Here is an 18,149-nt window from a genome sequence, read left to right on the forward strand (position 1 = left end):
CAGAGCACTGGGATGTGGGTATTTGTCTTAGGGTTCCTATTGCAGTGATAAAACGGGATGACCAAATGCAACTCGGAGAGGAAAGGGTTTATTCCAGTTTATGGGTCATGGTCCAAAGAGTTATGACAGGAACTGGATGCAGGATCCTGGAGGTAGGACATGAAGCGGAGGCCACAGAGGAGTGGCGCCGGCCTGCAGTTTGCTCAGCCTGCTCTCTGACTCCATCCACAAGCGAGCTGGGACCGCCCATACTGATTGTTAATTAGGAAAATGCTCCACAGATTTGCCCGCAGGTCTCTTTGGTGGGGCCTTCTTCTCAGTTGACGGGCCCTCTTGCCAAATGACCCAGGTCTTTACTGCTGACAAAACACCATTCAGTGAGGTGTTCTTCCCCTCCAGCAGGCTGTACCCATCATGCCTGAGGGCTTCCCCATAGCTGAATAGCCCAGGCACCCCACCCCACTTCCTTCCTGACCCACATGCTCTGAGGGTCCTGTGACACAGAGAGCCGCTTCGCGAGGAGCCTGCAGATGAACCCCTTAAGACAGCAACTGCCTGTCTAGGAGGACAGCCACAACAGCTTGGGGTCAGTCATGAGTCCAGGCCGCAGAACAAGACCTAGGGCATCTATCGACAGGCCTCCAGGTCTCTCTAAACATTGGTGAGAGAGCAGGACAGGTGACAGTCAGAGGATGCACAAGTCTTGACCTAGGAAGGAGGCACAGTGAGTCGTGAAGTCCCACGGCCTCACACCCTGTGTGAAGCAGTGCACAGCCAAGGCCGAGTGTGGGACAATGGGCCTGGCAGTTTGGCGGCCGGAGGAGAGGCAAAGCTGTCAGCTGTGCTCACATCCCTCCAGCTAGACACATCCCAGAGGCACGGCTTGGCCACACTCCTGTTGTGCTGCAGTTTGGTTTTTCTTTTCTTTTCTTTCTTGCTTTTCACTTTACTGAAATGTATTACAGCATCCTAACAGGGAACTATGTTACTCTTTCCAGCACCTTGCTCTGCAGCCTCCCTGATCCTCTTTACTTGGATGCTGGAGCACTGGGTGTTGCCACGTGACCGACAAAGAGCCTGGCCACTTCTTCTCCTTTGTGAGGACTCTGGCTTTCTCCTTTTTGGAGATGTTTCAGATGGGCTGTGCCTCCCAGTCATGATGAGATGCAGCCTATGTGCTTTTGCCATGCTGCTGCGACATCCTGGGCCTGTCTCTGTAGAACTTGGGCATGGGTGGCTGCTCCTCTAGGGGCGCCCTCCTCCAAGGACAGGAGGACCCCGTGAGCCCTGGAAACAGGCATTGTTCTCAACAGTAACTTCTGGGGACGTGTCTTCTCCAGGAAGCCTCAGCCCTTTCTGCTTGACCAGCAGAACATCTGCAGGTACCTGAGCCCTGGAGGTACGTCCCACGGCTGTCCAGAAGGGGAGCCTGGTAATTCCAGAAGGCTGCCATTTTCTTTTTTCTCTAGGACCCCTAACCGGAGCTGCACAATTACCCCAGGCCTGTCTACACTGGTGTCGCTGGGTTGGCTCCTCAGAGCCTGTGCTGGCCTAGATCAGGACCAGACTATAGTCCCACTCTATTCCGGCTCCATCCTACTTCCTCTGGGCCCAACCACTGGCTGGAACGCTCTCTCCCAGCCGCTCCTAGAAATAGGGCCCTGCTGGGTGACAAGGCAACGCCGTTTCGGTCAGAGCCAGACCCCAATCATCGTGCTGTGACATCTGACATCTCATCCGTTTGAACAGCCCCCGAGCCCGTGTCTCCTGTCTCCTGTCCCTGCAGCTGAGGCTGAAGAGGCCTCGGGGACAGTGGAACTGCCAGCCAGAGAAGAGTGGCCTCCCGGTGAAGGACACCCATGGCCAGAGAGGAGTGGTCGGGGACATGGTCATCTCATCCTGTGGCTGAGAGTCCTGATGCCCAGCCATGCTGCGGCTTCTGCTCTTACACACGCAAGGTCCTACTGTATGGCTCAGTGTCCAGGAGCACACGGGCTGCGGGCTAAGGCATGGGAGCCAGTACGGAAAAGGCACCCAGTGACCCAACCGCAGTCCACAGGCACAGCTATTCCACTTGACCGTTGATGTGTGATCTGGCTGTCCCGGGGGCTGAGGCTGCATGTTTTGGGGGCAGGGCTCATTACAGAGCTTACATTGGCTACCCGGGTGCTAAGTGCTCCAGGGTCCTGGGCTCTCAACCTCAGATATTAACCACACCTATTTTATATTGTTTTGGCAACGGCTGGCAAACACAAAGAGTCTAGTTTCATCCACTTGGAGGAGAGCAGAAAGTGGGGGATGTTGGGTCTCTTGTCCCAGGACTGGGGACGTCGTGGAACAGGTCTTGAGGTGCCCCAGGACTCTGGAGTTTTAGCAGAGGGGACCTGTCTTAGTTAGGGCTACTGTTGCTATGACATAGCACCATGGCCAAAAGCAAGTTGGGGAGGAAAGGGTTTATTTGGCTCACACTTCCATGCTAGAACCCATCAATGCAGGAAGTCAGGGCAGGAACTCAAGCAGGGCAGGAACCTGGAGGCAGGAGCTGATGCAGAGGCCACGGAGCGGTGCTGCTTATTGACTTGCTCATCATAGCTTTCTCAGCCTCCTTTCTCATAGAACCCAGGACCACCAGCCCAGGGATGGCCCCACCCGCAAATGGCAGGCCCCTCTCCCATCAATTACTAGCAGTGCCCTAGAGACTTGCTTACAGACTGTTCCTACAGAGCTGTTTTCTCAACTGTGGCTCCTTCCCCTCCAAGGACTCTGTAGGTGGCATCAGGTAGACATGAAACTAGCCAGCACAGGACCACAGAACTCTCCCTTCTTCTGTAGTCCCTTGCCATCTCCTTCCTTCCCTCCTTCAAATTCACAGCCTTTCCCCAACTATGCCCCAGGCTCAAGTGTAATCCCATTAGAGCCTTTATCCGGCATTTGCGTCAGGGCTGGTGAGAGGCTCAGGTGGCTCTATTCCCTGGGCAGTGACCTCAGATGCTCTTTTTCTGACCCCATCTGCTAAGACAGAGTCTCTGGCCCTCTGGCTGCCCCAGGCCTCAGCTCCTCTCTCTCTCTCTCTCTCTCTCTGACACACTGTTGTTCTGTTTTGTTTTTGCTTGGGTTGAAAGTGGGTTCTGGAGACCTGCCTTGATAGCGTCCTCCTAGGTGAAATTGCTCCTCCCTCTCTCTGCCTGCCTGTCCCTGCTCTCTGTTGGAGAGGGCTATATCTCTCACCCCCAAGCTCTGCTGGGGGACACACTATGTCTTCATAAGGCTAAGAAACCTGAGAGCCGGATCGTGGGTCTCAACCTTCCTCCCCGATCAGTGCTCGCCGGCGTGGACCTCCCGACCCTCTGACATATTTCTAAGGCACTGCATACCTGTGACTTCCCTGCCCCGTTGCTGGCACCTCCCCATCACTTGGCTCTTCCATGCTTTGGTCAGCCTCCTCACCCTCCACTTGCTTCAGAGTGCACTGGGCATCCCAGCTACCCTCCTCCGTGTCCCCCCTCCCCCCGCAGCCCTGACAATTCTCCTTGGACACGTACGTCCTCACAGCCTCCTGTATGCTCCACCTGCCACAGGAAACATCACAGAGGAAGGAAAGCCGGAGCCGCTATCAGAGAGTGAGGGTGGGAGGAAAACTGGGGTGCCCAGGCCACATGTCGCTGCAGGGAATTTCTGCACAGGGCTGCTTTCCAGGGCTTGTGAGTATTCTATCTTACCTTACCACCTTCCATGTAACTTCTGGGCTCCCAGCTGCCATCCACTGCCTGCTGCTGTGTAAACTCCAATAAATAAATAAGTAAATAAAAAGCCAGGAGCTGGGGCATGGAGGGAACAGGGCCTGTTGCTAAGGGACCCTGCCACAGTCCATCCAGAACCTGCCTCTCAGCTGGGACCATACTCATTATATGGCATTTTAAAATGAAAGTTTATTTTTGTTATTTTTTTTCTCTTCACCATTTCCTTCCTCAAAACCTCTCTACCTCCTCACTCCCACCCCACCCCTGGGCTCTTCTTTGTAGCTTCCACATCCAGCCATTTATAACCACACAAATAAACATTAAAAGCCGAGAGACAGGCGTGCAATCTCTGAGTCTGGGTTATCTAGCTTAACTAAGTAATCCTTTTCAGAGTCATCAGTTTCTTGCAAACTTCGTATTTAGCATTGAATAAATCCCACTGTGTATATATGCACTGAATTTTCATTATCCACCTGTCTATCTGTTGGTGGACATCTAGGCCGATCATCTCCTTGCTAGTACGAATAAGGCATCGATAAATGAGGGTGTGCGGGTATTTCTAAGTAGGATATAGAGACTGTTGGGTATGTGCTCAGGAGCTGATATAGTTGGATTGGATGGTAGTTATATTTTTAATGTAGAACATTTATTTTATTTATCATTATTGTTTTTATTCGTGTGTGTGTGTGAGAGAGAGAGAGAGAGAGAGAGAGCACATACAACTGTGCATATAGGGGTAGAAGGACAGCTCTCGGGAGTTTCACTCCCCCTTCCACTTTGTCAAGGCAGAGTTTGTTTTTGTTTGTTTGTTTGTTGTTGTTTCTACCAGTCTCTGCACTCCAGGCTGCTCACTGCTTCTGAGCGATTCTCCCGTCTCCGGCTCCCATCTTGCTCTAAGACTGCCGGCATTACAGAAGCATACTATTGCGTTCATTTTTTTTTTTTTGGGGGGGGTAGCAGGAATCAAACTTAGGTCACCACGCTTCTGTGGTGAGCATGTTCACACGCTTAGCAATCTCCCTGGCTCTGTTTTTTAGTTTTTCTGGGAGTCTTCCGCGCTAATTTCCCCAATGGCTGCTCTAGCTTCCTCCCCGACCAGCAAGGGATGAATGTTCCTCTCTGCTCACACCCTTGCCGGCCCTGATGTCATCTATATCCTTGATAGCAGCATCTTGAATGGGGTGGGGCAGAAGCTCAAAGTGGTTCAGTTTGCGTTTTTTCTGGACGGCTGAGCATGTTGAGCATTAAAAAGAAGCTATAAGAAATTCGTGTTTCTCTTTTTGGGAACTATCTGTTCGTCTCATTAGTTTATTCACTGACTGGTACTTTTGAATTTTGGTGTTTGACTTTTGCGGTGACTGACATATTCTGCTCCCCTCCCCCGCCTCAGGTACTGCTAGCTGGCAAAGGTGTTTTTCCCATCCTGTGGGCTGTTCTGATTGCCCGGCTGATATTACACTTTTTAATTTCCTGTAGCCTCGTTTGTTAATGTACCACATCCTGTGTTATCATTAGAGTCCTTGCCTGTATCTTGAAGTGTAGTCTTTATGTTCTCATGCAGTTTCAGTGTTTTAGCTTTTAAATTAAGGCCTCTGATCCACACATTTATATAAAGATATTGATTTATATTATAGATAGATATCCAGTTTTGCCAGCAGCATTTGTTGAGTAGATTCTTTCCTGGTAACTATCAAACATAAGGTGGCCATGGCGATATGGCTTCATTTCTGAGTTTTCCGTTCTATTTGACATGTCTGTTTCTGTGCCAGTATCAAGCTGTCTTTGTCACTATGGCTCTGTAGTATAGTTTGAGGTCAGGTATTGTGGTATCACCAGGGGTGTTCTTTCTAACTCTGATTGCTTTGGCTATTTGTGGCCTTTTGTGTTTCTATATGAATTTTTAGGTTTTTTTTTTTTCCCGGTTCTATGAAGAATGTCACTGGAATTTTGACAGGATTTGCACTGAACCTATAGATTACTTCCGGTAACAGCCATTTCACAATAGTAATTTTGTCAACTGTCTTAGGGTTTCTCTTACCATGAGGACACGCCACAACCATGGCAGCTCCTATAAAGGAAAGCATTTAACTGGGGCTGGCTGGCAGGCTTAAAGGTTTGGCCTGTTATCACCATGACGGGAAGCATGGCGGTGTGCAGGCAGACATGGGGCTAGAGAGGTGGCTGAGAGTTCTGCATCAGGCAGCGGAAAGAGATTGTGAGCCACGGGGCCTGGCTTAAGCCTCTGAAACCCCAGAGCCCACTCTCAGTGACACTCCTCTTCCAACAAGGCCACACTGATCTAGCAAGGCTACTTGTCCCAATCCTTTCAGACAATGCCATTCCCTCTGAGCCTACGGGGGCCTACGGGGGCCTACGGGGGCCATTTTCACTCAGCTTGACACACGCTTGTGTCATCAGAACCTTACCTGAGAAAATGCCTCCACAGGTCAGCCCAGGGCGTTTTCTCAATTAGTGATTCATGGGGGTGGGTCCAGCCCACGGTGGGCAGTGCCAGGCCTGAGCAGGCTGAGCGAGCCAGGAGGGGCGAGCCAGTGGGAGTTCCCGCTTCCAGGTTCCTTATTCTCTTCCAGTTCCTGCTCCAACTGTCTTTGGTGGTAATTGTGGTACGGAAGTGTAACTGAAACAAACAAACAAACAACAACAACAACAAAAACAAAACCACCCAAATACTTTTCCTCCCCAAGATCCTCTTGGCCAAGGTGTTTCATTACTGTCCTTGTAATAGAAACCATAACGGTGACAGTTTAGTTTATTCCTGTTTTTTTTTTTTTTTTTTTCCTGATTTGTGAATTGGGAAATTTGTGATTGGAAAAATTTGCAGCAGGTTCTTAACTGGTATATGTGAAAACTATTGGTTCTTTTATGCTGGTTTTTATATTCTGAAACTTCACAAGAAGTGTTTACCAGGTCCAGGAATTTTCTCGCTCTGTCTGTAAGGCCTCCCAGAAACAGAGTTGTGTCTGCTGTAACAGGGGTAATTTGGCTTTTCCTACTTTTGTCCCTTTCGTATCATTCTCTGCTTTAGCTGAGACAAGAGGTAATATAATTGGGGGAAAGGGAAACCCAGAGTAGGTATTCTCCCTGTGGAGTGGGAGGAGGGTGATACAGGGGAAGAGGGAAGAGGAGAAATAAATAACACTAAAATTGTTTGGAAAAGCTACAGGAAAACATCATTTTATAAGCTTACTACTAAAATACATATACAGGGATTCATATACATACACATATTATCTATGTTAAGCAAAATAATAAAATCTATAATAGGTATATATATAAAATGACATATTAAAATGTAATTATGCCTCACAGGGTGATAATGCTTCTCCCAAGAGCCATGCGCTAGCCAACAAAAATCCCAGTGCCAAGTACGGGAAACTTCCTTTGGATTTCTGGCCCGAGGGTTCCAGGAGAGGCCCCAAATAATACAGGCTACCGGGCTTGTCCCTGATTGCCTCCTGGAACCATAATGTGAAACCCTGCTGCTGGAGACATCACACCCTTAAGACTCTAAGCCTTAAGGTTTAGAAGTGACAGAGCCTCCTCCTTGCTGACCGGCTCTCACCACGCCCGGGGTTGCCATGCCACCTACTGAGGGAGAAGAGCCATCAGTCACACCATCTAATGACAAAGCCCTGGAAGCAAGAGCCGATACTGGCTGGGCGTATACCCCAATGGTTCAACAGCAGCACTCTTACCTCGGAGGTGACCAACAGCTGTCTAGTTAGACGTGAGTCCTGCTCACCAGCAGGAAATTCAAGCCTGGTGCTGGGATCCTCGCCCACTACCCGTGGCAGACCCTAAGGGAGAGCACACTGCTGACATTTTCTAAACAGACACAGTTTATAACCGTGTTCTAAATTCGTCAACATAACTTTCCTCCACCCCCACCAAGCTGCTTCTTTTTGCAACTGTTGGAGGCCACTGTAGCAGCAATGGTCAGAGCGCAGAGGACGGGCGACTGTGGGATGCACAGCTTTAGCTGGCACACCTATAACAGCCCACGACACTCAAGTCTCGAGGGCACCACAGGAGGGGACAAAGAACTGTAAGAGCAGAGAACCAGGATGCCTGCTCTGAGTTAGTGTCTTCTAGGCACGAGAGGGAAGCAGGGCCCATTAAACTTCAAAAACGTGGCTGCCCAGACAAGGCCCGTACAGCGGTCACACCAGCTGTCATCACTAGCTGTCACGCCAGTAGGCGCAGAGGAAATCCCACAGGGCCCCACCCCAGATTATCTGAAGCTGCTTCAGATAATCAGTGACGGCTGAGATAGGGAGAGTCAGTCCCGAGTGGGCAGCCCTAAACAGACGTGCATAACAGCAACAGTAAATGGACTCTGGAGAAAGAGAGAGAGAGAGAGAGAGAGAGAGAGAGAGAGAGAGAGAGAGAGAGAGGAGAGACTACAAGAGTCTGTAATGAATATAATTACTAACGATGTCATGAACTTGAGAGTGGATGGGGAGGGACACAGGGGTTTTGAAGAGGAAACAGGGCAGGGCGAACATGATGTAAATACAGTAGCCACGTATGACATTCTCAAAAATTAAAATCAAAAGGAAAAGAGACGGGGGCCAAATACCTCATGGAAAGGACACAATGAGACAGAAGTTAGCAAAGAGAAAGAATGGAGAACAGGCACCCTTTTCTTGGTCCAGATATCCGAATATTATCTGTGTCCTTCTGTTGCCTTCATTATTTGGGCTAAGTTCCACACACCCCTGACTTCTCCAGGACTTCTGTTGTGAGGGCATGTCGGCCCTCAGTAGAGGCCCTTCCTGTACTTACTGAGATGGTCACACGATGTCTTTCCTTGAGGTTATTTCTATGGTGTGTCACACTTATTTGTGTATATTGAACTATGTTTGCCTGAGAGGAAGCCTGCTTGGTCAGGACAGGTGATCTTCTCCTTACGTTAAAAAAATGACCTCTTAAAGCCCTTTCAGTGAGCTCACCAAACGGCAGGCTGCCGTGTGGCATTTTCACATATGGTTTTGGTGGGTCCTCCCCTCTGTCCTCCTCCTCCTCTACAGACCCTGGCCGATGGCTACCTGGGGTACCCATTTAACTTGTCACAGTGAACCCAGCAGCCAGGTTCTTCCGGCATCCCGCAGTCCCTGCCTGTCACAGGGCACGGCTGGCACCCCTGCCCCTCCCCTGCCTCCTCCAGCCCTGGGTTGGGCTGCCCTCCCCCACGCAGTCCAGCCGTTTGGGCTGTGCTGGTCCTTTCCCTCTCTCTCCTTCTGGCCTCCTGGTGTCCTGGCTCCTCGTGTCCCCTTCTCCTGTGTCCCCTCCCAGTGTCTCCTCCCGTGGCCCAGCTCGGGGTCTGTGCTGCCAGGCGGCGCACTTGGGACAAAACATGTGTGACTGGGTGTGCCCGTGCCCCCCATGTGACACCTCTTGGTCATGGCGTGCGTGCAAGCAGGTGTGCCCTGCTTGCAGGCCACACACAGGCCACCTGGCGCTGCCGGGTCACGACGTGAGAGAGAGCAGGCTCGCTGGCACCCGGGCCTGATGTGTGTGTGTGTGAACAGGTGTGCCCAAGCTGCCCTATGACCGAGCTCAGCAATGTCACATGTGCCACGGGACCGTAGCGCCTCCAGGAGCAGGCGTGCCCGCGCTGACATGTGGCAGTACACGAGGGCACCGGGCTGTGCATACTGCTAAGTGTACTGTGGGGACACAGCAGCCGTGCCAACAGGCGTGCCCCCAGCATCGTGCACCCGAGCTGGGCACAGAAGGTGTGTAAATAGCTGAGCTGGGGCCTGAGTGTGTCGGGAGTCCCGCGGGCACGCCGGCAGGGACAGGACACAACAGACGCGGACCCGGGCGACGGACACGGCGGGCGTGTGAGCAAGCGTGGCTGCGCCACCCCGCGGCGGCGCGGGCACACTGCGGGTGCTCAGACAGGCGTGCCCATGAGGCAGCGCCGTCACTCGGCAGGCGTGCGCACAGCGGCACCGGGAGGCGACTGGACGGCCCCGAGTGTGCCACCGCCGGGCAGGGCCGGGGCTCGCCAACTCTTGTGACGCGGAGGGCACTCAGCGGGCACGCCCGCGCCGCCGCACGGTGGTGCCAGGCCTCGGCAGATGTGCCACCAGCCGACGGTGCCGCCGTGCGCTGGCACCCGGCCCGCGGAGTGAGCAGGCGTGTGCTGCGCCGCTGCGGGGCGGCGGGGTGTGTGGCGGCTGTGCCAACAGGTGTGCGCACGCCACCGCGTGTCACCCACCCCCGGGGGCGGGGCGTGCGCGGCAGCAGGCACATCCCCACCACGGTGGGACGCGCCCTCGCCCGCCAGGCAGCGTCGCTGAGATGCTCGAGAGCCGGCAGGCGCGAGCAGGGAGGCCCGTGCCACCGCGGCACTTCCGGCGTGGCGAGCACGCGAGCGGGGGGTCCGTGCCACCGCGCGGCACTTCCGGAACGTGGCGGGCACGCGAGCGGGCGAGGCTGCCTCCCAGAGCGCGGTGCGGGGGGACGGGGAGCAGCCGACGCCGGCTACACCCAGCCCTGTGCAAGCCCAGCCTGTGCAAGCCTACCTGCTCGGCTGCGGGCGAGGCCTACACCTGGGCAGGGCAGAGTGGGGATAGGCGTGGCTAAGGTGGGTGGGCGTGGCTAATGAAGTAGGCCTGGCTAAGGCGGTAGGCGTGGCTAACGAGGACAGGCGTGGCTAGTGGAGACAGGCGTGGCTAACGGGGTAGGCGTGGCTAATGAGGACGGGCAAGGCTAGTGGGGACAGGCGTGGCTAACGGGGGTAGGCGTGACCATCGGGGTAGGCGTGGCTAAGGGGCCGGGGATTGAAGAACAGCAGAATCACAGGAAAAAGTAAGGAGAGACGCGGAGGAGGAGCCAGGACGGTTTGCCCGGAGGGGTCACTGTGGCCTCTGCACACCTGTGCCATCTTCCTGTGCAGCCCTCGTGGCGGCGATGGCTCACCTCTTGCACACCCGCTGCGCCCCAGCATTGGTGATGTAAACTCCAGCCAAGTGTTCTACTGAAGTCTTGGAAACGTTTTATAAAGTGGTTAACCACGATCCAGGGTATTTTTTAAATTTAAATTTGCTTTTTAATAATTTACTCACTTTATATCCATTGTAGCCCCCTCCCTCGTCTCCTCCCTGTTCCACTCTCCCTCGTCTTCCCCCCCCTACCTCCCTCTTTTATTCCTCAGAAAGGTGGATCCCTCCTCCCCTACCATCTGACCCCAGCCTATCAAGTCTCATCAGTACTGCCTGCATCCTCTTCCTCTGAGGCCTGGCAAGCCTCCCCACCCACCCCCAAACAGGGGGAGGTGATTAAAGAGCAAGCGATAGAGTTCATGACAGTAACTGCCCTTGTTCCCCTTACTGGAACCCACATGGAGACTGAGCTGCCCATGGGCTACATCTGCGAAGGGGCTCTAGGTCTTCTCTATGCATGGTCCTTGGGTGGTGCATCAGTCTCTGAAGGAGACTGTGGGCCCAGATTTGTTGTCTCTGTTAGTCTTCTTATGGATCTCCTGACCCCTCTGGGTCCTTCTCCTCCCCCACTCTTTCCTATGACTCCCTGTGCTCTGCCCAAAGTTTACATCTGCTTTGATCCCCTGCTGGTTGGACTATTTCAGAGGACCTCTATGGTAGGCTCCCATCCTGTTTCCTCTCTTCAACTGCTTCCGGTATCCTATTTGCCCTTCTGAATGAGAATTAATCATCCTCCCTAGGGTCTTTTCTGTTATTTAGTTTCTTTAGGTCTGTGGATTGTAGTATGTTTATCCTATATTATGTGACTCATATCCACTTGTAAGTGAGTATATACCATGTGTGTCTTTCTGCTTCTGGGCTACCTCACTCAGAATGATCTTTTCTAGTTCCATCCATTTGCCTGTGAATTTCATGATGTCTTTGTTTTTAAGAGCTGAGTAGTATTCCATTGTGTAGATATACCACAATTTCTGTATCCATTCCTCCGTTGAGGGACATCTAGGTTGTTTCCATATTCTAGCTTTTATGAATAAAGCTTCTATGAATACAGTTTAGCAAATGTCCTTTTTGTATGGTGGAGTATCTTTTGGGTATATGCCCAGAATTGGTGTAGCTGGGTCTTGAGGTGGCTCTATTCCCAATTGTCTGAGAAAGCGCCAGATTGATTTCCAAAGTGTTTGTACAAGTTCACATTCCCATCAGCAATGGATGAGGGTTCCCCTTTTCTCTATATCCTATGTGCTGTCACTTGAGTTTTTGATCTTAGCCATTTTGGTGGGTGTAAGATGGAATCTCAGAGTCATTTTGATTTGCAAGTGGGGAGGAGCCTTGAACTCAATGGCACAGGAGACAACTTCCTGAACAGAACACCAATAGCTTAGGCTCTAAGATCAACAATCAATAAATGGGACTTCATGACACTGAAAAGTTTCTGTAAAGCAAAAGACACTGTTAACAGAACAAAACAACAGCCTACAGACTGGGAAAAGATCTTCACAAATCCTACATATGACAGAGGGCTAATACCCAAAATATATAAAGAACTCAAGAAATTAAGTTCCAACATACCAAATAATCCAATTAAGAACTGGGGTACAGAACTAAATAGAGAATTCTTAACAGAGGAATATTGAATGGCAGAGAAACAGTTAAAGAAATGCTCAACATGCTTAGTCATCAGGGAAATGCAGTTCCAGGGTATTTTAAATTAATTAAAAGAACTATAGGATTGACAAATAATATATCACTTCACTGGAAATAAAGATTCCTTTTAGTCTTACAGACATTTTATTTGTTTCATTTTCAATCCCTTCAAATTCTTTTAAATGTTACAAACAAATCTGGAGGCTTGATTTCATCAGTGTTTAATGTACTCATGAACTGAAATATGTAACAGCACACTAAACATCACCGATGTGGATAATTTAAGCATGTTAATTAAAAAGAAAATGAACAAAACACCCAAAATTTTAAGTAAAAAAAAATACACACACACACATATATTATTTTACTTTTCATCTCAAGGGTGCCCCTCCCTCCTTTTCTCACAGGCTCCCCTTTTTCTCCTTCTTCCTCCCTCTCTCCCTCCCCCCCCCGAGAAAAGGGGAGCCCCATATCTGCCCTCCCCAGCTCATCAAGTCACATCAGGACTGAGCATGTCCTCATCCTTTGAGGTCAGGCAAGGCAGTCCTGCCAGGGGAAAGTGATCCAAAAACAGGCAATAGAGTCCATGTTGGGAACAGTCCCCCCCCCCCCACTCACCAGGGAACCCATCGGTCACATATGTGCAGGGGGCCCTGCTCCAGACCGTGCATGCTTCTTAGTTGATGTCTCAGTCTCTGTAAACCCCATGGGACTGGGTAAGTTGTCTCTGTTGGTCTTCTTGCGAGGCTTCTGTCCTCTCCATGTTCTTCCATCTTTCTCCCAGCACATCCACAGGACCCCAGAGCTCTGCCCCATGCTTGGCTGTAAGTCCCAGCATTTGTCTAGATCTGCTGCTGGCTGGAGCCTCCCAGAAGACAGTCAAGCTAGGCTCCTGTCTGCAAGCACAGCAGAGCATCATTAATAGTGTCAAGGGGCTGGCTCTCTGCTGTGGGGTGGGTCTCAGGTTGGGCCAATTATTGTTTGGACTTTCCCTTAATCTTCGTTCCTTTGTTTTCCCTGCACTTCTTGTAGGCAGGGTAAATTTGGTTTAAAGGCGTTGTCAGTGGGTTCTTGTTTTCCTCCTCTCACTAGTCCTGCCCGGCTAGGAGGTGGGCACTTCAGTTTTCATGTCTCTCCACTGTTAGGAGTCTCAGCTAGAGCTAGAGTCACACCCACATCCTCTCAGGAGCCTACCCTGTTGCAGGCCTCCAGATTGACAAAGAGATGCCCCCCTCAGTTTCCTTTCTTGTTCCCAGATCTCTAACTTCTCCATTGGATCTCCACTCTGGTCTCACTCCCATCCCATCTCCTGCCCAGTTCCCTCTCTTCATCCACTTCTGCTGTCTATTCTAGTTTCCTTTCTGAGGATGACATTCCAGCACCCTCCCTTGGGTCCTCCTTGTTACTTAGCTTCTTTGGGTCTGTGGATCGAAGTCTGGTTATTCTGTACTATTGGTCTAGTATCCACTTATAAGTGAGTACATACCATGTGTGTTTTTCCAGGTCTGGGTTACCTCACTCAGGATGATCTTTTCTGCTTGCAAATTTCATGATGTCCTTGTTTTTAATAGCTGAGTAGTATTCCATTGTGTAAATGTACTACAATTTCTGATCTATTCTTCTGTTGAGGGACATCTGGGTTGTTTCCAGATTCTGGCTATTAAAAATAGAGCTGCTATGAACATAGTTGAGCAAATGTCCCTGTTGAATGGCAGAGCATCTTTTAGGTTATATGCCCAGGAGGGGTATAGCTGAGTCTTGAGGTAGAATTATTTCCAATTTTCTGAGAAAGCACCAGATTGAGGTTGTACAAGTTTACATTCCCACCAGCTATGGAGGAGAGTTCCCCTTTCTCCACATCCTCAGCAGCATGTGTTATCACTTGAGTTTCTGATGTCAGCCATTCTGGTGGGCGTAAGATAGACTATTAGAGTCATTTTGATTTGCATTCCTCTGATGGCTAAGGACACTGAACATTTCTTTAAGCGCTTCTCAGCCATTCGAGATTCCTCTGTTGTGAGTTCTGTTTAGCTCTGTACCCCATTTTTAAATTGGATTATTTGATTTGCTGAGGTTTAATTGCTTTTCTTTCTCCGCCCTCCCCCTCCCCCCAAGGGACTAAAGGAGTCTTTATTGGCCACAGCTGTTTGAGGGGGATGAAGCAGGAGGAGCGGGACAGGACAGGATGGCCTGTCCTGCTTCCCCGGCTTGTAAGTGTGGAGAGCTCGCGCAGGAAGTGGCCGGTCATCTCTGGCTTGCTCTCCACCTGGTTGAAGGTCTTGCCACTGTGCACGCCCACGGTGCTGCCCACCCTCTCTGGTGGGATGATCGGGTTCCTCAGGGGGTCTTCACCGCCTGGAGCTTCTCCATGGATGGAGCCACCTTCGTGGCCTTTCTCAAGGCTGGAGAAGAGAGTGTTGCTTCCCCCGAAGGCGCGGTTCAGGCGCCGCCTCTCGGGGGCGCTGTGCAGCCGCATCAGCTGCTCCTAGGACGTGCCCAGCAATGGTCCAGATCTACGGAAATGGTGCGTGAACTCGCGGAAGGTCCGCTTCTTCTTCTGCTCCACTTCAGCCATGTCGGTGTCTGTTCAGTTATCGCGAGAGCTGCCGGAGATGACAATTTCTTAAATTCTTTGTATATTGTGGATATTAGCCCCCTGTCAGAAACAGGGTTGGTGAAGATCCTTTCCCAGTCAGTAGGCTGTCGTTTTGTTCTGACGACAGTGTCCTTTGCTTTACAGAAGCTTTTCAGTTTCATGAGGTCCCATTTATTGATTTTTGCTCTTACAGCCTGTGCTGTTGGTGTTCTGTTCAGGAAGTTGCCTCCTGTGCCAATAAGCTCCCCCACTTTGTCTTGTAATAGTTTTAGAGTTTCTGGTTTTATGTCAAGGTCATTGATCCACTTGGACTTGAGTTTAGTGCAGGGTGGTAAGTATGGATCTATTTGCATTTTTTCTACATGCAGACATCCAGTTAGACCAGCATGATTTGTTGAAGATGCTGTCTTTTTTCCCCATTATATGGTTTTGGCTTCTTTGTTGAAAATCAAGTGTGGATTTATTTTTGGGTCTTCAACTTGGTTCCATTGAGCCTGTTTTGTTTCTAAGTGGGCATTTTGCGGCTTGTTGGCGGGAGCCTGGGCTGGCAAGTTCAACCAGGAATCCTGACAAGTGTTTAAGCAACAGACTGAGGATCAACGCAGATGAATAAAATCAGCATCTAGGGAGCGAGAAAGGAGTGATTTGGTTGGAACTGGCAGCTAGAGACATCGTTTCCATCAGCCAACACTCTGGAAAAGCCACATTACAGATGGTGGGCGAGGGTCCCAGGCACCATGACTGTGGCAGACCTCGTTCAGTGAGCTCCAATTAACCACTTGGGGTATAACATAAACTCCAAATGGCATGCTACTGTTGGTATGATATTGCATTGTGAGACAAAAGACTTTTCACACGTGCACACTCATTTCAAAGTCCTATTGGCAACATGTGACAAGTGTCTGTCACACAGGAGCTTTCCACAGAGGGCCTCTGAAAGACTGCTCATCAGGGTATCGAAGCAGATGCTGAGACTCATAGCCAGACTTTAGGCAGAGTGCAGGGAATCTTATGAAAGAAGGAGGATAAAAAGACCTGGAGGGGACAGGAGCTGCACAAGGAGACCAACAGAACCAAAAAATCTGGCACGGGGGGCTGCAGAGGCTGATGAATCAAGCAAGGACCATGTATGGAGAGGACCTAGACCTGCTCAGATGTAGCCTAAGGCAACTCAGTATCCAAGTGGGTTCCCTAGTTAGGGGAGCAGGGGCTGTCTCTGACATGGACTCAGTAGCGGGCTCTTTGATCACTGCCCCCTGGCAAGGTGGCCTAACTAGGCACAGAGAAAGAGGATTCAGACAGTCCTGATGAGACCTGATAGGCTAGGGTCAGATAGTAGGGGAGGAGGACCTCCTTTATGAGTGAACTAGGGGAGAGACATAGGGGGAAAAGATGAAGGGAGAGTGGGTGGGATGGGGAGGAGAGGAGGGATGGGGCTATAACGGGATACAAAGTCAATAAATTGTAATAAATAATAATAATAATAAAAAATAATAAATAAAAAACAAAATAACATGTTCCAGTGGAAGATAACACTGAAAATTGTCTTCATTGTCTTCAAATGTCTCAATGACATTCTTAGTTTTGAAATTTTAATTTTAATAATATTTGGAAAGAGTTATTTAAAAATTTGTAGAACTATATCAACAAACCACAATGTATCTTATTCTTACAGTATAAAAAAGAACATAAATAATAATATTTATAACATAAATAAAATAACATAAATAATCATCATAAATAATGAAAGTATCCAAGTATCTATATAAAGTGTCAATTAACTGAAACTTTACAATCTTCCTTGGTTTTCAGTCTCTGCTATGTGAGGTTTATAACATTTTTATCTTTATAGAGATGTTTCTTTACTAAGTTGGGAATGTAATTCAATAGAATGTATAAACTCTAAGAATAAATGATGGTCACATTTAAACAATAAACTGATGATACCAAATGAGGCTGTCCAACAGGCTATCAATGTAAGGCTAAAGGTGTACACTCTAAAATATATTAACTTGAAAAGAAGTGTGTCATCTTAGTGACTCAGTTTCATATGAATATCATCCATTTCTGCATAAAAGAAAAAGGTTGCTTTGAAGTTACATGTGAAAATAAAGGTTTAATATTTATAATGCAATTTACTGTATAGTTAACAAGCAAATGCTAGAGAAGATACTTGTTTTTATTAAACATCTGGAGATTTAGATAAGTCACATTTTAACTGAATGTCTGAAGTGACCACCTTTCCCATCTTTCCCCCTGTTAGTCTCTTTTTTTGGAGTTTCAATGAAGGCTTTCCATAAGAAATTGTTTAAAAAAAACAAGAGGGGCATAAATGTATATAACATTAAAAAATAGTTACATATAATGCTAAAATTTAATATTCGCAAATTTTAGAATATAAGCAGAACACAGCAAAGAGGAGAATTCTTATATGCAGCTCATTGACCCTGTCATCACACTATGTCAAGCTAAAAGAGACAAAGTGGCCTTCATCTATCATCTGGATCACATGGAAATAAATAAAATATAATCAACCTCACATAACCAACAGGGAAAGTTAAAAGTTTCATCTTTGGCACTTTGAGTCAGAGGTAATAATGAGTGTCATGATGAAACTTGAACTAAGTTAAATCCCAAGTCACACAAATGCAATGCCGATAGAATTTGTTCCTTGCCTTTCTCAAAGCTGGTTCGTGGTTTGAAGACTAATTAAAAGAGTTATACAATATAATACTATGTAACTACTACATATTTATATATAACTATGCATAAAACATATTATATATAATATTAAAGGAATTATACAGTATCCAAGCAAAGTTCTAAAATAATGACAAAACTCTGGCCATGAAGATAACCTGAAATTACAGATAAGATTGAAAGAGAAGAAAATGTTTCTACTTGACTCTAAAAAGACATTAGGCCAAAACAAACAAACAAACAAACAAACAAAACATTAGGCCATTAAGCCATACCAAGGACACATAGGACTGGTGAAATCGTCACTGATCGTGAATTCAGAAAAATGGAACTGATCAAACCACCAAAGCATAAGTCATAAGAAACACCGTTTAGATCTTCCAACCTAATTGTAGCTAAAGAAGGGAGATTATAACTCTGAGACTCTGCTAAGAGCGTGCAGTCATAAGCAACACAGAACACTTCCAGCGGCCAGCTGGAGAAGTGTGATCACCG

General features: G+C 48.8%; 1 long non-coding RNA gene and 1 pseudogene across 1 annotated transcript; both read right to left on the reverse strand.

Moving 5' to 3' along the window:
* Window positions 1-116: 116 nt before the first annotated feature.
* Window positions 117-10,342, reverse strand: LOC132648351 (uncharacterized). Its single transcript, XR_009586738.1, has 3 exons — window positions 10,295-10,342; window positions 7,457-7,558; window positions 117-6,378 (listed from the first exon to the last, which is right to left on the reverse strand). It is a non-coding gene; the product is annotated as an uncharacterized LOC132648351 (long non-coding RNA).
* A 158-nt stretch (window positions 10,343-10,500) lies between these two features.
* LOC132648411 (small ribosomal subunit protein uS19-like) lies at window positions 10,501-14,933 on the reverse strand (annotated as a pseudogene).
* Between the last annotated feature and the right edge of the window lie 3,216 nt (window positions 14,934-18,149).

The sequence above is a fragment of the Meriones unguiculatus genome, chromosome 16 (assembly GCF_030254825.1).
Source record: "Meriones unguiculatus strain TT.TT164.6M chromosome 16, Bangor_MerUng_6.1, whole genome shotgun sequence".
NCBI classification, from domain to species: Eukaryota; Metazoa; Chordata; class Mammalia; order Rodentia; family Muridae; genus Meriones; species Meriones unguiculatus.